Consider the following 25,509-nt stretch of genomic DNA (forward strand, 5'->3'; position numbering starts at 1 on the left):
GTTCAAATGAGGATTAATCCTGTACCCAGTCGTATTATTAATTATGTACAGCCAAGTGCCATGGAGGACGACGTGTCACCACTACGTGAGGACTGGCCTTGTGCCTCACCCACCCATGTTGCACCACTAGGAGTTTATGGTGTGCGACCTGCAGCTATGACGACTTCTGCTCATCGAGGTAAGCACTTGCAGGAGGTCATGCTGGATGGACAGAGACTTATTGGATTTTGTGACTCAGGGGCTTTCCTCACACTGGCTGATCCCCGAGTGGTTCGGCCTGAGGCAATCCATCGAGGACCTGGGATTGTCATTGAACTGGCTGGTGGACAATGGAGGACTATTCCCACAGCCACTGTGGATCTGAACTTTGGTTTTGGGGTCAGGCGATGTGTGGTTGGGGTGATGGGTGGTCTGCCTGCAGATGTTCTCCTGGGCAATGATGTGGGAGAGCTACGATGCCAATTCGTGGCTGCATGAAGCCACATGTAAGTTACGCTCTGCCTGTGTGTACTTAACCAGCGACCTGTAGAGGTCCCTGGTACGTACACAAATTGGGAGGGGAAGGGATTGTCATGATATGTACTTTTGCCCTGTCCTGTATTTGAATAATATGCCATTTGATGTATGTAACTGTTCTCTGGTTTCTATTAGCTGTAATTTATGTATTTTCTTGTGCTGGGAGTTCACCTGTAACAATATCTCTCCTTCCCCCAGTACTTGCAGCCCTAAGCTATAATGTAATTAAGCTTTGTCAACACCACTAGTGAAAGAATAGCCATTCTTCCTCACAGCAGGTGGCTAGTCAAATGTACATACTACATAGACTATGTGGAGCCCACCAGTCTAGAATCTTCTAGTGGACCCAACCATTGAATAGAAGGTGTGACCCCTACCCCCCTTCATGGGCGGATCCAAGGAGCTCAGACAATCCATTCTTATTTTGAGATCAGATGTGAGTTGATCCTTGAAGGAGAAGGAGTGGGGATTCTTAGCTGAGGCAAGACCCCACGCCCATCTGGGACTGCGGAAGCGAACGGGGCGAGACTTGAGCCAAGGACATATCTCGTCGTTCGTGAGATTGTTTTGGGATCCCTTGGACTCGTGTGGACTATTGCTTTGTTAGCTGGCACAAGGATTATCGGGAGGTGCCCCCGAATCTGTTCCGTTGGACTAATTGTGGACTCTGTAGATCTACCTGCATGTGTTGTTCCAGCGTTCTTGATAATAAATCTGTTGAATCATCCCTCGGCCTGTTGTCCCTTCTTGCTCTGCCGTACACCTCGTCACAGTGATAGCCGTCTGTTGGCCTAAAGTCACCTCGATCTGTGACGTAGGGGTGACGGTCACGGTGTGAATCGTGACAAATTGGTGGCAGCGGTCAGGGAATCCTGACACTCGTCTTACATTACGGCTGTATAGTGGGAGGAGGGAGAAAGAGTGGCTTAGAATTCCAGCCTTGTGCTGGCAGGCAGAGGAAATTGCAGCTCAGAGCGCTGTATGTGTAATAGAAGTAATCAGGACTTCTTCCAATTTCCTGACATATGCACTGTGGTATCAATGGCTCAAAGGCATTTAACCCCTTCAAAACATCAGTTATTCAAATCTGTGAAAAAGGGCCGTTTGCCCACTTTGATGCTAGATCTGGTGCCCAGAACCCATGTGGGCCAGGCTAAAGGGACATGGGTTTGATGCAGGGCATCACTGTCTGTGAATTTTAAGTGTCAGATCAGTGGCCCAAAGGCATTTAACCCCTTAAAAACATCAGTTACTTATTCAAATCTGTGAAAATGGGCTCTTTGCCCACTTTGATGCCAGTTCTGGTGCCCAGAACGCATTTAGGCCAGGCTGGAGGGACATGGGTTTGATGCAGGGCATCAATATCTCTGTATTTTAAGTGTCAGATCAGTGGCCCAAAGGCATTTAACCCCTTAAAAACATCAGTTACTTATTCAAATCTGCGACAATGGGCTGCTTGTCCAGTTTGATGCCAATTCTGGTGCCCAGAACGCATTTGGGCCAGGCTGGAAGAACCTTGGTTTGATGCAGGGCATCAATATCTCTGTATTTTAAGTGTCAGATCAGTGGCCCAAAGGCATTTAACCCCTTAAAAAGATCAGTTACTTATTCAAATCTGTGAAAATGGGCTGTTTGCCCACTTTGATGCCAGTGCTGATGCCCAGAACCCATTTGGGCCAGGCTGAAAAGAACTGTTTTTGATGTGGAGCTCCCTGTTCTATATGTATGCACTGTGGTATCTGTGGACCAAAGGCATTTAACCCCTTAAAAATAACAGTTACTTATTCAAATCTGTGAAAATTGGCTCTTTGCCCACTTTGATGCCAGTTCTGGTGCCCAGAACCCATTTAGGCCAGGCTAAAGGGACCTGGGTTTGATGCAGGGCATCACTGTCTGTGTATTTTAAGTGTCAGATCAGTGGCCCAAATGCATTTAACCCCTTAAAAACATCAGTTACTTATTCAAATCTGTGAAAATGGGCTGTTTGCCCACTTTGATGCCAGTTCTGGTGCCCAGAACCCATTTGGGCCAGGCTGGAGGGACCTGGGTTTGATGCAGTGCATCACTGTCTGTGTATTTTAAGTATCAGATCAGTGGCCCAAATGCATTTAACCCCTTAAAAACATCAGTTACTTATTCAAATCTGTGAAAATGGGCTGTTTGCCCACTTTGATGCCAATTCTGGTGCCCAGAACCCATTTGGGCCAGGCTGATGGGACCTGGGATTGATGCAGGGCATCACTTTCTGTGTATTTTAAGTGTCAGATCAGTGGCCCAAAGGCATTTAACCCCTTAAAAACATCAGTTACTTATTCAAATCTGTGAAAATGGGCTGTTTGCCCACTTTGATGCCAGTTCTGGTGCCCAGAACCCATTTGCGCCAGGCTGAAGAGACCTGTTTTTGATGTGGGGCTCCCTGTTCTATATGTATGCACTGTGGTATTAGTGGCCCAAAGGCATTTAACCCTTTAAAAACATCAGTTACTTATTCAAATCTGTGAAAATGGGCTGTTTGTCCACTTTGATGCCAGTTCTTGTGCCCAGAACCCAGTTGGGCCAGGCTGACGGGACCTGGGTGTGATGCAGGGCATCACTTTCTGTGTATTATAAGTGTCAGATCAGTGGCCCAAAGGCATTTAACCCCATAAAAACATCAGTTACTTATTCAAATCTGTGAAAATTGGCTGTTTGCCCACTTTGATGCCAGTTCTGGAGCCCAGAACCCATTTAGGCCAGGCTGGAGGGACCTGGGTTTGATGCAGGGCATCACTTTCTGTGTATTTTAAGTGTCAGATCAGTGGCCAAAATGCATTTAACCCCTTAAAAACATCAGTTACTTATTCAAATTTGTGAAAATGGGCTGTTTGCCCATTTTGATGCCAGTTCTGGTGCCCAGAACCTATTTGGGCCAGGCTGGAAGGACCTGGGTTTGATGCAGGGCATCAATATCTGTGTATTTTAAGTGTCAGATCAGTGGCCCAAAGGCATTTAACCCTTTAAAAACATCAGTTACTTATTCAAATCTGTGAAAATTGGCTGTTTGCCCACTTTGATGCCAGTTCTGGTGCCCAGAACCCATTTGGGCCAGGCTGATGGGACCTGGGTTTGATGCAGGGCATCACTGTCTGTGTATTTTAAGTGTCAGATTAGTGGCCCAAATGCATTTAACCCCTTAAAAACATCAGTTACTTATTCAAATCTGTGAAAATGGGCTGTTTGCCCTCTTTGATGCCCGTTCTGATGCCCAGAACCCATTTGGGCCAGGCTGGAAGTAACTGGTTTGGATGTGGGGCGCCCTGTTCTATATGTCTGCAGTGTGACATCAGTGGCCCAAAGGCATTTAACCCTTTCTTCAGGGCTCTTTGGTGCCCACTTTGATGCCCATTTTTGTGCCAGTTTTATTGTTTTTGTAGCCGTTTTTAAGTGTATTGACATCAGGGCACCTCGCTGCATTGTATGTTATTATTGTGATGATCATTTTTTGTTGTTAAACCTATAAAAAACAGAAAGGAAAAAATTGCCGAATAAGAAACTGACGAATAAGAAACCAACTTCAGCCTCGTCAACAACAACACCAAAAGAGTCTCAGTGCTGAAGGGGTTAATGTCCCCCACCCTCAGTAATGGGGAATCTCCAGCACTTACCTCCACCCGCAGAGCCGCACTCCACTTATATGGCTGCTCTGTGCGCACAGGACCTGTGATGAGGTCACAGGAGGGGAGGAGTCAGAGGTCACATGATCAGGGGCCTCAGTGAATGATAGCCAGCCATATAGGTGGTGGTGGTGGTGGCGGGTCTGCAGGTGGAGGTATGTGGAGATTCCCCATTACTGAGCGCGGGGGACATTAACCCCTTCAGCTCTGAGACTCTTTTGGTGTTTTTGTTGCCACTTTATAAGAATCATAACGTTTTTGTTCTGTTTCCTGTAATAGATACATACGACCCAACTATGGAGGACAGGAAGTGAGGGAACGGATTGTTCTCCTAGTACAGGGCCCCTTTCTTGGCCCCCGCACAGTGTAGTGCCCCCATTATGCCCCTGTAAGCAGGGTTCTTCCCCACACCCAGCTGCCTCGGGCACTTTACCATGAGCTGGTACCTCAGATTCTTCCCCGCACCCCTTTCCTTTCCTTGGTGCCAAATCTGTTCTGCCTTTGGGGCTCTGGCCTTTATAATATCAGTAACTGCGTCATCAAGGTCTCCTGACCAGGTGCACCATCTAGACTCTTCCCTCCGGAAACCTCCCTCTTCCCATTGATGTCACATGGTCCCGTCTGGACGGCAGATAGCAGTATTTGTACAAATGCAGCACAGCCCTGAGGAGTCTTTTTTATGACACTCCTTTTTACACCCCTTATGCAATATATATGATGCCGCTCACACAGTATAATGTTTCCACAGTACTGGCATCTCTCGTAAAAAAGGTATTTTCACACTACCGCCATACCACCACACACAATATAATGTTCTCATAGCTCCGCCATACCCACACACAGTATAATCTTCTCATAGTACCCCCATAGCCCCACACACAGTATAATCTTCTTATAGTACCGCCATACCCCCACACACAGTATAATGTTCCTACAGTACCCCCACACACAGTATAATCTTCTCATAGTACCGCCATACCCCCACACACAGTATAATGTTCCTACAGTACCTCCATCCCACCACACACAGTATAATGTTCTCACAGTACCGCCATACCCCCACACACAGTATAATGTTCTCATAGTACCGCCATCCCACCACACACAGTATAATGTTCCTACAGTACCTCCATCCCACCACACACAGTATAATGTTCTCACAGTACCGCCATACCCCCACACACAGTATAATGTTCTCATAGTACCGCCATACTCCCACACACAGTATAATGTTCTCATAGTACCGCCATACTCCCACACACAGTATAATGTTCCTACAGTACCTCCATCCCACCACACACAGTATAATGTTCTCATAGTACCGATATACCCCACACACAGTATAAAGTTCCCACAGTACCATCATCCCACCACACACAGTATTTTGTTCCCACAATAGTAGCTAACCACAGTCACAGGATAATGTTCCTAAGTCACCCACCAGGGCAGCGGGATACTCGGCACCGGGTCTGGTCACTGTTAAAGGTGATGTCACGTTGGCTGCGACACTGTCCATGGCCCTGGGACTCACTGTAAAAGGGGAACGGTCTTTAAAGGAGAATTGTGATAGTCTGTTGTGACGCCACCTGTGGTGTTCGGTTAAAAGGGGGACTGACGCTGCTTTAAAGGGGTCCTCTGGGGGATGTTGTTGCAACAATGATGGTGACGCATCCCACAGGTGAAGCGGGGTCCCCAGGGCTCCCAAGGTGTGTGGCAAAGATGGTGTATGCCGAAGAATAAGTGGAGGACACAAGTTGTAAAGTCTTTACCTGGTTTACTGTTATTAGCAGGCCACAGTCCAGGATACCAGGCACGGGTGGTGGTGTGGTCCCCCCCGGCTTGGAGGCAAAGGTGATCCCTCTCCCAGGGGAGGTCTGTAAGCCTTTCCTACTTAAGCTAAGATGGCTAAGACAGCGTTGTCATCTCTGTTGGTGTTGTCTCACTTTTTGGCAGGGTCTTGCTTTCTGGCTCTGTCGGGGATACAGGTGCAGGCTGCGGGTCTCCTGTCGGCGCTACCTCTTGCTGCAGCTTTGCTTCCTCCGGCTCTGCTGGGGCTGTGAGTGCTGGTGGTAATCTCCGGTGGGTTTCGGTCTGCATTCTGTGGATCAGGAACTCCTTCTAGGCGGCCACCGCTGACATCTGGGTCTGTAGAAGTCATTGGGCCATCTTTGAGGGTATCTACTGGTTCCAGCAGCTCTTCTCCCCTGTCTGCCAAGGCCTTTACCAGGTAGCATGCAGCTGCGTCTTTCTCCATCTCTCCTCCACGGCTTTCTGGGCGGTGCCTCTCGCACTTTCCCGCCAGCCGTCTCTTGGGGCGGATCCGTCCTGTTCACGGACATGTTTTATTGGCATTACAGTCTCTGTAGGGGGTGGATCCAGCTTTTGTGCCGGTTCTTGAACTCCATCCATGGCAACACATCTTCCTCCTTTATCCGCCTCGTGGTGCAGCAATGGCAGCCATTAATCAATTTTACACAGTCCATTATAATCCATGGCGCACAGGACCCATTCCAATGGGTCGGTCAATCCTGTTCGTGATGCCAAAAGATGAGTCGCCCACCAGGACAGCGGGATACTCGGCACCGTGTCCGGTCACTTTTAAAGAGGATGTCACGGTGGCTGCGATACCCGGTCCGTGGCCCTGGGACTCACTGTAAAAGGGAAACGGTCTTTAAAGGGGAATTGTGATAATAATAATAATAATAATAATAATTTTATTTATATAGCGCCAACATATTCCGCAGCGCTTTACAAATTATAGAGGGGACTTGTACAGACAATAGACATTACAGCATAACAGAAATACAGTTCAAAACAGATACCAGGAGGAGTGAGGGCCCTGCTCGCAAGCTTACAAACTATGGGGAAAAGGGGAGACACGAGAGGTGGATGGTAACAATTGCTTTAGTTATTCGGACCAGCTATAGTGTAAGGCTCAGGTGTTCATGTAAAGCTGCATGAACCAGTTACCTGCCTAAGTATGTAGCAGTACAGACACAGAGGGCTAATACTGCATAAAGTGTATGAGAACATGATGCGAGGAACCTTTTTTTTTTTTTTTTTTTTTTTTTTTATTATAAATAGGCCACACAGGGATCGTTAGGTTAATGCATTGAGGCGGTAGGCCAGTCTGAACAAATGAGTTTTTAGGGCACGCTTAAAACTGTGGGGATTGGGGATTAATCGTATTAACCTAGGTAGTGCATTCCAAAGAATCGGCGCAGCACGTGTAAAGTCTTGGAGACGGGAGTGGGAGGTTCTGATTATTGAGGATGCTAACCTGAGGTCATTAGCGGAGCGGAGGGCACGGGTAGGGTGGTAGACTGATACCAGGGAGGAGATGTAGGGTGGTGCTGAGCCATGGAGTGCTTTGTGGATGAGGGTAGTAGTTTTGTACTGGATTCTGGAGTGGATGGGTAGCCAGTGTAATGACTGGCACAGGGTAGAGGCATCGGTGTAACGGTTGGTGAGGAATATGATCCTGGCTGCAGCATTCAGGACAGATTGGAGCGGGGAGAGTTTTGCAAGAGGGAGACCGATTAGTAGAGAGTTACAATAGTCCAGACGAGAATGAATAAGTGAAACAGTCAGAGTTTTTGCAGAGTCGAAATTAAGAAAAGGGCGAATTCTAGAAATGTTTTTGAGATGCAGGTAAGAAGAGCGAGCCAGTGATCGGATGTAGGGGGTGAATGAAAGGTCAGAATCAAGGATGACCCCAAGGCAGCGGGCATGTTGCTTTGGAGTAATGGTGGAACCGCACACGGAGATGGCAATGTCAGGCAAAGGTAGGTTAGTAGAGGGAGAGAACACGAGGAGTTCAGTTTTTGACAGGTTTAGTTTCAGATAGAGGGAGGACATGATGTTAGAGACAGCGGTAAGACAATCACTGGTGTTTTCTAAAAAGGTCGGTGTGATATCGGGAGCAGAAGTGTATAATTGGGTGTCGTCAGCATAGAGATGGTACTGGAAACCAAATCTACTGATTGTTTGTCCAATAGGGGCAGTATACAACGAGAAGAGTAGGGGGCCTAGGACTGATCCTTGAGGAACCCCAACAGTAAGGGGAAGGTGAGAGGAGGAGGAACCAGCAAAACATACAGTGAAGGATCGGTCAGAGAGATAGGAGGAGAACCAGGAGAGAACGGTGTCCTTGAGGCCGATGGAGCGGAGCATAGTGAGGAGGAGCTGATGATCCACAGTGTCGAATGCTGCAGAGAGATCCAAGAGAATTAGCATGGAGTAGTGACCATTAGATTTAGCTGTTAGTAGGTCATTAGAGACTTTAATGAGGGCAGTTTCAGTAGAGTGTAAAGAGCGGAAGCCAGATTGAAGAGGGTCGAGAAGAGAGTTATCTGAGAGATAGCGGGTAAGACGGGAGTGGACCAGGCGTTCGAGGAGTTTAGAGATGAAGGGAAGATTAGAGACAGGTCTATAATTAGCGGCACAGTTTTGATCGAGGGATGGTTTTTTAAGTAATGGATGTATGATGGCATGCTTAAATGAGGAGGGAAAAATACCGGAAGTGAGGGAAAGGTTGAATATTTTTGTTAGGTGAGAGGTGATAGCCGGGGAAAGGGACTGGAGGAGATGTGACGGAATGGGGTCACTGGTGCAAGTGGTCGGGCGAGAAGATGCAAGGAGCCTGCTTACTTCTTCTGTAACTGCTTCAAAGTCAGAGAGTGAACTAGATGCAGTGGGGGAGGGAGGACAGTGCATGGTATGAAGAGATTGGGAGATGATTTCCTGTCGAATGTGGTCAATTTTTTCTTTGAAGTAATTGGCCAGATCGTCAGCACGGAGATCCGTGGTTGGGGCCTGCTCTCTTGGGTTGAGTAGGGACTGGAACGTGTCAAAGAGACGTTTAGGGTTATTGGACAGGGAGGTGATGAGGGTGTTGAAGTAGGTTTGTTTGGAGAGGTGAAGGGCAGAATTGTATGTCTTTAGCATGAACTTATAATGGATGAAATCTTCGGGTAGATTAGATTTTCTCCACAGACGTTCTGCGCACCTGGAGCACCGCTGCAGGAAACGTGTTTGCAGCGTGTGCCACGGTTGTTGCCGTCTGTGCCGAGTTGTTTTATGTATAGGAGGAGCAGCTTAATCCAGAGCACTTTGCAGGGTTTCATTGTAATGCTTCAATGCAGAATCAGGACATGAGATGGAGGAAATAGGGGCCAATGAGGACTGCAAGTTCATCATAAGTTTCTGGGTGTTAATGGCCTGTATGTTTCTATAGGTGTGGAAAGTGGGGGTGACCTGAGCGGGATGGCAGCTCTTGTGATAAAGTCTGTTGTGATGCCACCCGTGGTGTTCGGTCAATAGGGGGACCGACGCTGCTTTAAAGGGGTCCTCTGCGGATTTTGTTGCAACAATGATGGTGACGCTTCCCACAGGTGAAGCGAGGTCCCCAGGGCTCCAAGGTGTGTGGTAAAGAAGGTTAGCCACAGTGCCATGGGCTTTAAACTTCTTGATGACACTGCGCACGGTAGACACAGGAACATTCAGGTCTTTGGAGATGGACTTGTAGCCTTGAGATTGCTCATGCTTCCTCACAATATGGTTTCTCAAATCCTCAGACAGTTTGGTCTTCTTTCTTTTCTCCATGCTCAATGTGGTATACACAGGGCAGAGGTTGAGTCAACTTTAATCCATGTCAACTGGCTGCAAGTGTGATTTAGTTATTGCCAACACCTATTAGGTGCCACAGGTAAGTTACAGGTGCTGTTAATTACACAAATTAGAAAAGCATCACATGATTTTTCCAACAGTGCCAATACTTTTGGCCACAGCCTTTTTATGTTTGGTGTGGAATTATATCCAATTTGGCTTTAGGACAATTCTTTTTGTGTTTTTTTTCATTTAAGACAAATTAAATGAAGATAATAATACCAAATAATTTGTGTTTGCAATCATTTTCAGGAAGAAAATTAGTATCATCTGACAGAATTGCAGGGGTGTCAATACTTTTGGCCATGACTGTAATAGAAGCCGGCAATACATGTGCCACATTTAGTAAAATCGCAGCCACCAATGTGGGAGACAGGGGTTCAAATCCTGGCTCTGCCCTGTTGGACATAATATACCAGTGGTCCATAACACTATGATGCCTACCTCAATAAACATGAGTGTCACAAGTAGGGTTGAGCTAAACGGATCGGACAAATTAAAAAATCGCCGACTTTCGGCAAAGTCGGGTTTCATGTGTGGGATCGGTTATGAGGTTGGCGATCTGCGCGCAAAAGTCGCGTTTCGTATGACGCTTTCAGCGCCATTTTTCAGCCAATGAAGGAGGACGCAGAGTGTGGGCAGCGTGATGACATAGGTCTCAGTCCCCACCATCTTAGAGAAGGGCATGACAGTGATTGGCTTGCTTTCTGCGGCGTCACAGGGGCTATAAAGGGGCGTGCACGCCGGCCGCCATCTTACTTCTGCCGATCGTAGCATAGGGAGAGGTTGCTGCAGCTTCATCAGAAGAAGGGATATAGTTAGGGAGGGAAGATTAACCCCCAAACTGCTTGTGCTGTAGCGATTTCCACTGTCCAACACCACCTTTTCTTTGCAGGGACAGTGGAGGTTATATTTTTGTGCATCAGCTCTGTAGCTTATTAGGCTGCCTTATAAGGCTCCCTGATAGCTGCATTGCTGTTTGCATGCCGCTGTGCAAACCAACTGCTTTTTTAAAAGCAAAAATCCTGTTGCTCCTTTCTGCACAGTTATCTTGTTTATTTTGTCCACACTTTTGTGTGCAGCAGTCGTTTTTATTGCCTCCATACTTTTCCTGAGATCATTGTAGGGAGATTGAAATTGTACTACAGTCCTTGTATTTTTTCATATATCTTCCAGACACTTTCTGCCACTTACATTGTGTTGTTTTATACACTGGGCCTGAGTTTTGGTTCAGTCCCCCCTCTCCCCCCCCCCCCCAAAAAAAAAGGTGAGATTTAAATTCTCACAAAGTGGGTATACTTCAGTCCTGTTAGTTTGTCATATGTCAGCCAGCCACTTTCTGCCACTTAGATTGCGTTGTTATATACACTGGGCCAGAGTTTTGGTTCATTCTCCCCCCCAAAAAAAGAGAGATTCTAATTCTGACAAAGTGGATATACTTCAGACCTGTTAGTTTGTCGTATATCAGCCAACCACTTTCTGCCACTTACATTGTGTTGCATTACAGGAGCTCGCTTGCCCTGCTGCTAGTGTGCTATCAGAAAGAGTCTACAGTGTTGCTGGTTCAATACTGACCGGAAAAAGGACACGTCTGGCTACTCAGAATGTTGATGATCTAACCTTCATTAAAATGAACCAATCATGGATTTCAAATTATTTTGCCCCACCTTCCCTTGTTGACACGTAGCTTGCCGTAAAAATGTCTTGCTTTTGGCCTCCTCTTACTGACTTCATTCCTCCATTTGCAGCTGCTGAATTTCCACCATAGGCCATTTTTATACCTCCCTAAATGGGCTGACTCCCCCCACAGGGCCGTGGTCACTACCTGGTGCAAGCACCCGTGCAAGTGCCGTTTGCCTGGACAGGTGGGTGGGCCCACTCTTGGGCGACAGCACTGGCACAGGGTCCCTCATAGTACAATGAAGTGTCTCTGACGGTGGTGGTGCACAACCAACGTCAGTCACAACGTCGTAATATGAGGGGCTCTGTGCCAGTACCGCCGCCCACGAGAGAGTGTTCTCCCCCAGCTCGAACAGTGCTCTACCACTTGCAATACTTACCTCTCCCTGCTTCACCACTGTGTAGTCTGTGCTGTTAAATCCTTCAATGGCACTGCCAATACAAATTTGTTGAAATGATAGATGATAGTTAAAATATACAGGGGCCCTGGCCTCCATTTAGACCAGTTAATACTTTGCGCCTACTACCACTGTCTGCTACTCAGCAGAGGAGCCCACGCCTGTACCTAGCTATGCCACCTATTTAGTCCTGTTACCAATTTTGAACTGCATTTAGCCTACTTTATTATTTGGGCCTACTAACTGTGTCTGCCACTCATTACAGTTGTCCTCCACTGAACAAAGCAATGCCGCCTGTTTAGTCCTGTTACCAATTTTGAACTGTATTTAGCCTACTTTATTATTTGGGCTTATATCTGTGTTTCCTCCTCATCCTGCCCATTGCCCAGCCACTGCTAGATGAGTCTGCTGGTACATTGACCCAGACCACTACATTCCCCTTGCACACTACACAGCCTGAATCTGACCCTGATGAAAGTCAGGTTCCCCTTCCCGCATACTATACCACCTTACACAGGGACAAAGAGGAAGGTGCACATGAAAGTGCAGGTTACTTCATCAGGTGGGGGGGCATACTCGTTGGCGACGTCACTGGCACATAGTACGCAAAAGTGTCTCTGCCAGTGGGAGGCGCCACCCGCCGTCAAACACACCGCCGTACTATGAGGGGCCCTGTGCCAGTGCCAACGAGTGGGCCCCCCCTGCTTGCTCAGGATCACAGCACTTGCAAAGTTGAAATACTTACCTCTCCCTGCTCCACCGCCGTGACGTATTCCGCGTTTCCTGGGCCCACGAAAATCTTAAGCCAGTCCTACCCCCCCCCCCCCCCACAACTTTAGCCAAATGACCCCCAGTTTTCAATGCCTATCTATTATTATAGAGTAAATTGAGATTGACAAGCTTAAGTAATAAGAATTGATGTTTTTGGCATTAAAATGGGCACTGTAGGTGTTTTCCTGTCCTCCACTCACTGCCGACTTTGATTCCCCATTGACTTGCATTGGGTTTCGTGTTTCTGTCGGCCCCCGACTTTTCGCAATAATAGGCCGATTTCACCCGACCCAACTTTTGACAAAGTCGAGTTTCGCGAAACCCAACTTGATCCGAAAAAGTAAGTCACTCAACTCTAGTCACAAGCAAAGAGAGTCATGCCGGCTCCGACGTCTCCTGGAATAACAAGGTCCGCTTCAAATGTCGAGGAACCAGGACAATCTGCTGAAACATAGGCTACTGGACCAAACCATACATGGACAAGGCAAGATGGAATGGTAGCCAGTGAAGAGATTTGCAGAGGGCAGAAGCAGAGGAGTAGCGAGGACAGAGATGAATTAGTCGGGCAGCAGAGTTAAGGATGGACTGGAGAGGTGCAAGGGTTTTAGCAGGGAGGCCACAGAAAAGGATGTTGCGGTTGTCGAAGTGGGAGATCCTCACACATCCTGAATCCCACAGTCCAGTACCCATATGCATATCAAACATATCCTCCATCCCATAGCCCAGTGCCCATATACCCATCAAACATCTTCCATCCCATAGTCCCATGCCCATATACCCATCATACATATCCTTCATCCCATAGTCCAGTGCCCATGTGCCCATCACACATCCTCCAACCCATAATCCCGTGCCCATATACCCATCACACATCCTCCATCCCATAGTCCAGTGCCCATATGCCCATCATACATATCATCCATCCCATAGTCCAGTGCCCATAGGCCCATCACACATCCTCCAACCCATAATTCCGTGCCCATATATCCATCATACATATCATCCATCTCATAGTCAAGTGCCCATATATCCATCACACATCCTCCATCTCATAATCAAGTGCCCATATACCGATAACACATCCTCCATCCCATAGTCCATTGCCCATATACCCATCACACATCCTTCATCCCATAGCCTAGTGTCCATATACCCATCATACATATCATCCGTCCCATAGTCCAGTGCCCATATACAAATCATACACCTCCTCCATCCCATAGTCCCGTGCCCATATACCCATCATACATATCATCCGTCCCATAGTCCAGTGCCCATATACAAATCATACACCTCCTCCATCCCATAGTCCCGTGCCCATATACCCATCACACATCCTTCATCCCATAGTCCATTGCCCATATACCCATCATACATATCATCCGTCCCATAGTCCAGTGCCCATATACAAATCATACACCTCCTCCATCCCATAGTCCCATGCCCATATACCCATCACACATCCTTCATCCCATAGTCTAGTGCCCATATACCCATCATACATATCCTTCATCCCATAGTCCTGTGTCCATATACCCATCACACATCCTCCATCCCATAGCCCTTTGCCCATATACCCATAATACATCTCCTCCATCCCATAGTCCAGTGCCCATATGCCCATCACACATCCTCCATCCCATAGTCCAGTGCCCATATGCCCATCATACATATCATCCATCCCATAGTCCAGTGCCCATATGCCCATCACACATCCTCCAACCCATAATTCCGTGCCCATATATCCATCATACATATCATCCATCTCATAGTCAAGTGCCCATATATCCATCACACATCCTCCATCTCATAATCAAGTGCCCATATACCGATAACACATCCTCCATCCCATAGTCCATTGCCCATATACCCATCACACATCCTTCATCCCATAGCCTAGTGTCCATATACCCATCATACATATCATCCGTCCCATAGTCCAGTGCCCATATACAAATCATACACCTCCTCCATCCCATAGTCCCGTGCCCATATACCCATCACACATCCTTCATCCCATAGTCCATTGCCCATATACCCATCATACATATCATCCGTCCCATAGTCCAGTGCCCATATACAAATCATACACCTCCTCCATCCCATAGTCCCGTGCCCATATACCCATCACACATCCTTCATCCCATAGTCTAGTGCCCATATACCCATCATACATATCCTTCATCCCATAGTCCTGTGTCCATATACCCATCACACATCCACCATCCCATAGCCCTTTGCCCATATACCCATAATACATCTCCTCCATCCCATAGTCTAGTGCCCATATACCCATCATACACATCCTCCATCCCATAGTCTAGTGCCCATATACCCATCACACATCCTCCATCCCATAGTCCATTGCCCTTATACCCATCACACATCCTCAATCCCATAGTCCAGTTGCCCATATACCCATCATACATCCTCCATCCCATAGTCCAGTTGCCCATATACCCATCACACATCCTCCATCCCATAGTCCAGTGCCCATATACCCATCACACATCCTCCATCCCATAGTCCAGTGCCCATATACCCATCATACATATCCTCCGTCCCATAGCCCTTTGCCCATATACCCATAATACATCTCCTCCATCCCATAGTCCGGTGCCCATATACACATCCATCCCATATGCCAGTGCCCATATACCCATCATACATATCCTCCGTCCCATAGTCCAGTGTCCATATACCCATCATACATATCCTCCATTCCATAGTCCAGTGCCCATTATACCCATCACACATCCATCCCATAGTCCAGTGCCCATATACCTATCATACACATCCTCCATCCCATAGTCCATTGCCTATATACCCATCATACATATCCTCCATCCTATAATCCTGTGCCCATATACCCATCTTCCACCACTTAGTCCTGTACCCATATGTTGTGAATTCTGTGGCAGAGCTCCCTCTTGTGGTCACAAGTGGTACTTCGGCTGATTCTCTCTGGGAGCTTCCGTTTGTGGAGGAAAGTGGTACTGCAGCTTCTGAGTTTCCTCCCTCAGGTGATCTGGTGAGGTCGTTAGCTGCTTCTCTACTTAACTCCACCTAATGCTTTGATCCATGCTTCCTGTCAATGTTCCTGTGTTGGACTTGTGTATCTCTGGATCATTCCTGTGGCCTGCTGCTCTGCATAGCTAAGTGCTTCTTTGCTATTTGTTGCTATTTTTTCTGTCCAGCTTGTCTATTTGTTTTGCTGGAAGCTCTGGGACGCAAAGGGTGTACCTCCGTGCCGTTAGTTCGGTACGGAGGGTCTTTTTGCTCCCTTTGCGTGGTTTTCTTTAGGGTTTTGTGTAGACCGCAAAGTTATCTTTCCTATCCTCGTTCTGTCTAGAATATCGGGCCTCACTTTGCTGAATCTATTTCATCCCTACGTTTGTCTTTTCATCTTACTCACAGTCATTATATGTGGGGGGCTGCCTTTTCCTTTGGGGAATTTCTCTGAGGCAAGGTAGGCTTATTTTTCTATCTTCAGGCTAGTTAGTTTCTCAGGCTGTGCCGAGTTGCATAGGTAGCGTTAGGCGCAATCCACGGCTGCCTCTAGTTGTGTTTGGAGAGGATCAGGAATTGCAGTCTACAGAGTTCCCACGTCTCAGAGCTCGTTCTATTATTTTGGATTATTGTCAGGTCACTGTATGTGCTCTGATCGCTATGTACATTGTGTTGCTAAATTGCCTATCATAACAGTACAGGAAGCCAAAGTACTAATGTTTCTCAATAGAGGGAAAAAAGAAGTTCTGAGACCATTTTTTTTTTCCTTTGCACTGTGTTTTGTCTTTTTTTTTTTCCCCTAGACATTTGGGTGGTTCAGGACACAGGTGTGGACATGGATATTCAGGGTCTGTGCTCTTCAATGGATAATCTCGTTATAAATGTACAAAAGATTCAAGACTTGGTGGTTCAGAAGCCTATGTTAGAACCAAGAATTCCTATTCCTGATTTGTTTTATGGTGATAGAGCCAAGTTTGTGAATTTCAAAAATAATTGCAAACTGTTTTTGGCCTTGAAACCTCACTCCTCTGGTGACCCAGCTCAACAAGTGAGAATTATTATTTCTTTTTTGCGTGGTGACCCTCAAGACTGGGCATTTTCCCCTGCGCCGGGAGATCCTGCATTAAGTAATATTGATGCGTTTTTCCTGGCGCTCGGATTGCTGTACGATGAGCCTAATTCAGTGGATCAGGCAGAGAAAAATTTGCTGGCTTTGTGTCAGGATCAGGATGAGATAGAGGTATACTGTCAGAAATTTAGAAAGTGGTCTGTACTCACTCAATGGAATGAAGCTGCGCTCGCAGCGATTTTCAGAAAGGGTCTCTCTGAAGCCCTTAAAGATGTCATGGTGGGATTTCCTATGCCTGATGGTCTGAATGAATCTATGTCACTGGCCATTCAGATCGGTCGACGCTTGCGTGAGCGTAAAGCTGTGCACCATTTGGCGGTATTACCTAAGATTAAACCTAAGCCTATGCAGTGCGATAGGACTTTGTCCAGAGTTGAACGGCATGAACACAGACGTCTGAATGGGCTGTGTTTCTACTGTGGTGATTCCACTCATGCCATCTCTGATTGTCCTAAGCGCTCTAAGCGGTTCGCTAGGTCTGCCGCCATTGGTACTGTACAGTCAAAATTTCTTCTGTCCGTTACCTTGATATGCTCTTTGTCATCATATTCTGTCATGGCGTTTGTGGATTCAGGCGCTGCCCTGAATTTGATGGACTTGGATTATGCTAAGCGTTGTGGGTTTTTCTTGGAGCCCTTGCAGTGTCCTATTCCATTGAGAGGAATTGATGCTACGCCTTTAGCCAAGAATAAGCCTCAGTACTGGACCCAGCTGACCATGTGCATGGCTCCTGCACATCAGAAGGATATTCGCTTTCTGGTGTTGCATAATCTGCATGATGTGGTCGTGTTGGGGTTGCCATGGTTACAAGTCCATAATCCAGTATTAGATTGGAAATCCATGTCGGTGTCCAGCTGGGGTTGTCAGGGGGTACATGGTGATGTTCCATTTCTGTCAATTTCGTCATCCACCCCTTCTGAGGTCCCCGAGTTCTTGTCTGATTACCGGGATGTATTTGATGAGCCCCAGTCCGATACCCTACCTCCGCATAGGGATTGTGATTGTGCTATCAATTTGATTCCTGGTAGTAAATTCCCAAAAGGTCGATTGTTTAATTTATCCGTACCTGAGCACACCGCTATGCGCAGTTATGTGAAGGAATCCCTGGAGAAGGGGCATATTCGCCCGTCATCGTCGCCATTAGGAGCAGGGTTCTTTTTTGTAGCCAAGAAGGATGGTTCGCTGAGACCTTGTATAGATTACCGCCTTCTTAATAAGATCACGGTTAAATTTCAGTACCCCTTGCCATTGTTATCTGATCTGTTTGCTCGGATTAAGGGGGCTAGTTGGTTCACAAAGATAGATCTTCGTGGTGCGTATAATCTGGTGCGAATTAAGCAAGGCGATGAATGGAAAAATGCATTTAATACGCCCGAGGGTTGTTCTGTCTCCGCCATCCAATTTGCTACCCCCGATTATTTGCTTGCATAATTGCAGTTTCCTCAGTATACAGTATTGATATATTCATGCCTTTATTCATCTGTGATGCTTTGGCTCCCTCTAGCGGTCAGAGTTATGTTGGCAGTTCAATCTTGTTTTTGTATTATCCATGTCTGATTCTCCTCCTCCTTTGCAATGCATTATGGTAGCTCAGCCTCCATTTCCCTCCATTTTTCCTTTCACTTTCTTCAGTTTGCCTTCAAGGAAAGACGCTTCACTTCATCCCCCTTGCGATTGCATTGCCGGTATGTCTTTATGCTTCATATAGATATTCCTGCTCTATATTAGCTTAGTTTAACCAGTTGTACTCCCAGTTTAGTCACTAGCTTTCTAAATGTTATGCATAATGTATATCATGTGTATTATGTATCTGTTCTATGCCATGCACTGATTCTATGTATATCATTGTTCACAGTTTCACCGCATCAATATACCACTACGTTTAATAAAGCACAGACTCAACCACAGTCTCCTTATTGGACCCCGGTATAGCGGTTTAGCTGACTGTATAGCTACGTATGAGCCTGCCTCAGCTAGTGAGGACAGAACAGGTCATTTTGAGTATCTAGTGATGCCATTCGGACTTGCCAATGCTCCATCAGTGTTTCAGTCCTTTATGCATGACATCTTCCGAGAGTACCTGGATAAATTCCTGATTGTGTACTTGGATGACATTTTGATCTTCTCGGATGATTGGGAGTCTCATGTGAAGCAGGTCAGAACGGTTTTTCAGGTCCTGCGTGCTAATTCTTTGTTTGTGAAGGGATCAAAGTGTCTCTTTGGTGTGCAGAAGGTTTCATTTTTGGGGTTCATCTTTTCCCCTTCTACTATCGAGATGGATCCTGTTACGGTCCAGGCCATCCATGATTGGACTCAGCCGACATCTCTGAAAAGTCTGCAAAAGTTCCTGGGCTTTGCTAATTTTTATCGTCGCTTCATCTGCAATTTCTCTAGTATTGCTAAACCATTGACCGATTTGACCAAGAAGGGTGCTGATTTGGTCAATTGGTCTTCTGCTGCTGTGGAAGCTTTTCAAGAGTTGAAGCGTCGTTTTTCTTCTGCCCCTGTGTTGTGTCAACCAGATGTTTCTCTTCCGTTCCAGGTCGAGGTTGATGCTTCTGAGATTGGAGCAGGGGCTGTTTTGTCGCAGAGAGGTTCTGATTGCTCAGTGATGAAACCATGCGCTTTCTTTTCCAGGAAGTTTTCGCCTGCTGAGCGAAATTATGATGTGGGCAACCGAGAGTTGCTGGCCATGAAGTGGGCATTCGAGGAGTGGCGTCATTGGCTTGAAGGAGCTAAGCATCGCGTGGTGGTATTGACTGATCATAAGAACTTGACTTATCTCGAGTCTGCCAAGCGGTTGAATCCTAGACAGGCTCGTTGGTCGCTGTTTTTTGCCCGTTTTGACTTTGTGATTTCGTACCTTCCGGGCTCTAAAAATGTGAAGGCGGATGCTCTGTCTAGGAGTTTTGTGCCCGACTCTCCGGGTTTGTCTGAGCCGGTGGGTATCCTCAAGAAAGGAGTAATTGTGTCTGCCATCTCCCCTGATTTGCGGCGGGTGTTGCAAAAATTTCAGGCTAATAAACCTGACCGTTGCCCAGTGGAGAGACTGTTTGTCCCTGATAGGTGGACGAATAAAGTTATCTCTGAGGTTCATTGTTCGGTGTTGGCTGGTCATCCTGGAATCTTTGGTACCAGAGAGTTAGTGGCTAGATCCTTTTGGTGGCCATCTCTGTCGCGGGATGTGCGTACTTTTGTGCAGTCCTGTGGGATTTGTGCTCGGGCTAAGCCCTGCTGTTCTCGTGCCAGTGGGTTGCTTTTGCCCTTGCCGGTCCCGAAGAGGCCTTGGACACATATCTCTATGGATTTTATTTCAGATCTTCCCGTTTCTCAAAAGATGTCAGTCATTTGGGTGGTCTGTGATCGCTTTTCTAAGATGGTCCATCTGGTACCCTTGTCTAAATTGCCTTCCTCCTCTGATTTGGTGCCATTGTTCTTCCAGCATGTGGTTCGTTTGCATGGCATTCCAGAGAATATCGTTTCTGACAGAGGTTCCCAGTTTGTTTCGAGGTTTTGGCGAGCCTTTTGTGGTAAGATGGGCATCGACTTGTCTTTTTCCTCGGCTTTCCATCCTCAGACTAATGGCCAGACCGAACGAACCAATCAGGCCTTGGAAACATATCTGAGATGTTTTGTTTCTGCTGATCAGGATGACTGGGTGTCCTTTTTGCCTTTGGCTGAGTTCGCCCTTAATAACCGGGCCAGCTCGGCTACCTTGGTTTCGCCATTTTTCTGCAACTCTGGGTTCCATCCTCGTTTCTCTTCAGGACAGGTTGAGTCTTCGGACTGTCCTGGTGTGGATACTGTGGTGGACAGGTTGCAGCAGATTTGGACTCATGTAGTGGACAATTTGGCCTTGTCCCAGGAGAGGGCTCAACGTTTTGCTAATCGCAGACGCTGTGCGGGTCCCCGACTTCGTGTTGGGGATCTGGTTTGGTTATCTTCTCGTCATATTCCTATGAAGGTGTCCTCTCCTAAGTTTAAACCTCGTTTCATTGGTCCGTATAGGATTTCTGAGGTTCTTAATCCTGTGTCTTTTCGTCTGACCCTTCCAGATTCTTTTTCCATACATAACGTATTCCATAGGTCATTGTTGCGGAGATACGTGGCACCCGTGGTTCCATCTGTTGATCCTCCTGCCCCGGTTTTGGTGGAGGGGGAGTTGGAGTATATTGTGGAGAAGATTTTGGATTCTCGTGTTTCAAGACGGAAACTCCAGTATCTGGTTAAATGGAAGGGTTATGCTCAGGAAGATAATTCCTGGGTTTTTGCCTCTGATGTCCATGCTCCCGATCTTGTTCGTGCCTTTCATGTGGCTCATCCTGGTCGGCCTGGGGGCTCTGGTGAGGGTTCGGTGACCCCTCCTCAAGGGGGGGGTACTGTTGTGAATTCTGTGGCAGAGCTCCCTCTTGTGGTCACAAGTAGGGTTGAGCGAAACGGGTCGAACATTTTCAAAAGTCGCCGACTTTTGACAAAGTCGGGTTTCATGAAACCCGATCCGACCCCTGTGCGGGGTCGGCCATGCGGTACGCGACTTTCGCGCCAAAGTCGCGTTTCAATGACGCGAAAAGCGCCATTTCTCAGCCAATGAAGGTAAACGCAGAGTGTGGGCAGCGTGATGACATAGGTCCTGGTCCCCACCATCTTAGAGAAGGGCATTGCAGTGATTGGCTTGCTGTCCGCGGCATCACAGGGGCTATAAAGGGGCGTTCCCGCCGACCGCCATGTTACTGCTGCTGATCTGAGCTTAGGGAGAGGTTGCTGCCGCATCGTCAGAAGCAGGGATAGCGTTAGGCAGGGTTCATTAACCACCAAACCGCTTGTGCTGTAGCGATTTCCACTGCCCAACACCACCTTCGGTGTGCAGGGACAGTGGAAGCTACATTTTTTTATTTTTTTTTTCCCCTCAGCGCTGTAGCTCATTGGGCTGCCCTAGAAGGCTCCCTGATAGCTGCATTGCTGTGTGTACGCCGCTGTGCAAACCAACTGCTTTTTTCAAAGCACAAATCCTCTTGTTCCTTCCTTTCTGCACAGCTATCTTGTTTGTTTGTCCACACTTTTTATTTAATTTGTGCATCAGTCCACTCCTTATTGCTGCCTGCCATACCTGGCTGAGATTACTGCAGGGAGATAGTAATTGAAGGACAGTTCCTTTTTTTTTTTTTTTTTTTGTGGGAGATTAAGATTGGCATTTCTGCTAGAGTGCCATCCCTGTCTGTGTCATCTCTCACTCAGTGGGCCATAGAAAGCCTATTTATTTTTTTGCTTGATTTGGGTTCCAAAATCTACCTGAAAAAATCACTACATCAATCAGTGGGACATAAATATTGGCCTTTGGGCTTGTGTGCCAGTCCTAAGCGTGCCATCTCTCTCTCTCAGATAGTGGGCCATAGAAAGCCTATTTATTATTTTTTTTTATTGGGTTTACAAATTTTCCCTGGAAAAAAAAAAAAGTGGGAGATAAATATTGGCCTCTGGGCTTGTGTGCCACTCCTGACTCCTGTGTGCGTCATCTCTCACTCAGTGGGCCCTAGAAAGCCTATTTTTTGTTTTATTTGTTTTCTAAATTCTCCCTGAAAAAATCATTTTATTTTATTTGGTTTCTAAATTATTCCTGAAAAAATCATTTTTTTTGTATTTTTTTTTTCTAAAGTCTCCCTGAAAAAAAAAGAAAAAATCAAATCAGTGGGAGATTAATATTGCCCTTTCTGCTTGTGTGCCAGTCTTGACTCCTGGGTGTGCCATCTCTCTCTCTCTCTCCAATTGTGGGCCATAGAAAGCCTATTAATTTTTTTGCTTGATTTGGGTTCCAAAATCTACCTGAAAAAAATCACTAAATCAATCAGTGGGAGATAAAGATTGGCCTCTGGGCTTGTGTGCCACTCCTGACTCCTGTGTGCGTCCTCTCTCACTCAGTGGGCCATAGAAAGCCTATTTTTTTTTTATTTGTTTTCTAAATTCTCCCTGAAACAATCATTTCATTTTATTTGGTTTATAAATTCTTCCTTAAAAAATCATTTTTTTTTATTATTTTTTTTTTTCTAAAGTCTCCCTTTTAAAAAAAAAAACACAAATCAGTGGGAGATTAATATTTACATTTGCGCTTCAGTGACAGTCCTGCGTGTGTGGCATCTCTCTCATTTGTTGCCACCAACAACAGAGTGTGTAACATTGTGCCTGATTTTCTTTGTGGTCTCACCCACCTGTAAAGGGGTAGCTAAATCATACTGAAGTTATAGCTCACCGTGTAAGTTGTGTGACAGCAACAAATACCGTTAGTTTGGTAACGTTTTTAAAACAATGAGGAAGTCTGGTGGAAGAGGTCGTGGCCGGGGGCGTTCATTGTCAGCTGGTAATGAGGGTAGTGGTAGTGGTGGAGCATCAGGTGGTCGTGGGAAAAAAAATATTGCACCTAAGTCTGGAGCTGTGGAGCCAGGTTCGTCGTCTGGCTACACAAGGCCTCGAACGCTCCCTTTTCTGGGAGTAGGCAAACCGCTTTTAAAGCCGGAGCAGCAAGAGCAAGTTTTGGCTTATCTTGCTGACTCAGCCTCTAGCTCTTTTGCCTCCTCTCGTGAAACTGGTAAAAGTAAAAGCAGCGCGTCGTTAGTGGATGTTCACGGTCAGGGACAAGTCGCTTCCTTGTCCTCTTCAACAAAAACAACAACAGAGAAGAATGCAGCAGGCGACACAACGGGTTACTCCATGGAGCTCTTTACACATACCGTCCCTGGCTTAGAAAGTGAAGCAGTTAACAGTCCATGCCCATTACAAGTTGAATCTGACATGGAGTGCACTGATGCACAGCCACAGCCAGACTACTATGCTGGTCCTTTGACTCAGACCACAACATTGCCCTCGCAGGGGGCTGATCAAGAATCAGACCCTGATGAGACTATGTTGCCCCATCACGAATGCTATACCACCGACCGACACGGTGACACAGACGAAGTTGCACACGAGCTTCAAGAAGAGGTAATAGATGACCCAGTTCTTGACCCCGATTGGCAGCCATTGGGGGAACAGGGTGCAGGCGGCAGCAGTTCTGAAGCGGAGGAGGAGGGGCCGCAGCAGGCATCAACATTGCAACAGGTTCCATCTGCCGGGCCCGTATCTTGCCCAAAACGCGTGGCAAAGTCAAAACCTGTTGGAGGACAGCGTGGCCATCCGGTTAAAGCTCAGTCTGCAATGCCTGAAAAGGTATCCGATGCTAGAAAGAGTGCAGTCTGGCATTTTTTTAAACAACATCCAATTGATCAGCGCAAAGTCATCTGTCAAAAATGTTCAACTACCTTAAGCAGAGGGCAGAATCTGAAAAGTCTCAATACAAGTTGCATGCATAGACATTTAACCACCATGCATTTGCAAGCTTGGACTAACTACCAAACGTCCCTTAAGGTTGTAGCACCCTCGGCCAATGAAGCTAGTCATCAACGCAACATCCCTTCCGGCAGTGTAGGGCCACCATTTTCTGCACCACCTGCAGTATCTGTGCAGGTTTCTTTGCCAGGCCAAAGAAGTCAGGGTCAGGGAATCACCAGTTTCGTAGTAGGAAGCACTGCATCTAGGGCACCGGCGGCAACAATACCATCTCCCACCGTCTCTCAGTCTGCCATGTCCACCGGCACCCCCGCTAGTTCCACGATCTCCAGCTCTCCAGTCCAGCTCACCCTACATGAGACTATGGTTAGAAAAAGGAAGTACTTAGCCTCGCATCCGCGTACACAGGGTTTGAACGCCCACATAGCTAGACTAATCTCGTTAGAGATGATGCCCTACCGGTTAGTTGAAAGCGAAGCTTTCAAAGCCCTGATGGACTACGCTGTTCCACGCTACGAGCTACCCAGTCGACACTTTTTTTCCAGAAAAGCCATCCCAGCCCTCCACCAGCATGTTAAAGAGCGCATCGTCCATGCACTCAGGCAATCTGTGAGCACAAAGGTGCACCTGACAACAGATGCATGGACCAGTAGGCATGGCCAGGGACGTTACGTGTCCATCACGGCACACTGGGTAAATGTGGTGGATGCAGGGTCCACAGGGGACAGCAAGTTTGGGACAGTTCTGCCTAGCCCACGGTCTAGGAAACAGTTGGCTGTAGCCGTTCGCACCCCCTCCTCCTCCTCCTCGTCCTCCTACAGAAGCGAGACCTCGTCCACAGACCGCAGTCGCACAACCACTCCATCTGCAGCTGCCACTGTTGCACACCAGGTCTCCCATTATGGGGCAGCTACTGTCAAACGTCAGCAGGCTGTATTGGCTATGAAGTGTTTGGGCGACAACAGACACACCGCTGAAGTTCTGTCCGAGTTCTTGCAGAAAGAAACGCAGTCGTGGCTGGGCACTGTAGATCTTGAGGCAGGCAAGGTAGTGAGTGATAACGGAAGGAATTTCATGGCTGCCCTTTCCCAACTGAAACACATTCCTTGCCTGGCTCACACCTTAAACCTGGTGGTGCAGTGCTTCCTAAAAAGTTATCCGGGGTTATCCGACCTGCTCCTCAAAGTGCGTGGACTTTGCTCACATATCCGCCGTTCGCCCGTACACTCCAGCCGCATGCAGACCTATCAGCGTTCTTTGAACCTTCCCCAGCATCGCCTAATCATAGACGTTGCAACAAGGTGGAACTCAACACTGCACATGCTTCAGAGACTGTGTGAACAGAGGCGGGCTGTTATGTTTTTGTGGG

The 25,509-nt window shown here is 47.1% G+C and overlaps 1 protein-coding gene across 1 annotated transcript in view; it reads left to right on the forward strand.

Annotated features, from left to right (window-relative positions):
• Positions 1–4,250: 4,250 nt before the first annotated feature.
• Positions 4,251–25,509, forward strand: part of LOC138663487 (gastrula zinc finger protein XlCGF17.1-like) — a 100,074-nt gene continuing 78,815 nt past the window's right edge. The window contains exon 1 of the mRNA XM_069749725.1: positions 4,251–4,324. The gene's annotated coding sequence lies outside the window, so the exon portion shown is untranslated. The remainder of the gene's footprint in view (positions 4,325–25,509) is intronic.

The sequence above is a fragment of the Ranitomeya imitator genome, chromosome 2 (genome assembly GCF_032444005.1).
Source record: "Ranitomeya imitator isolate aRanImi1 chromosome 2, aRanImi1.pri, whole genome shotgun sequence".
NCBI lineage: Eukaryota > Metazoa > Chordata > Amphibia > Anura > Dendrobatidae > Ranitomeya > Ranitomeya imitator.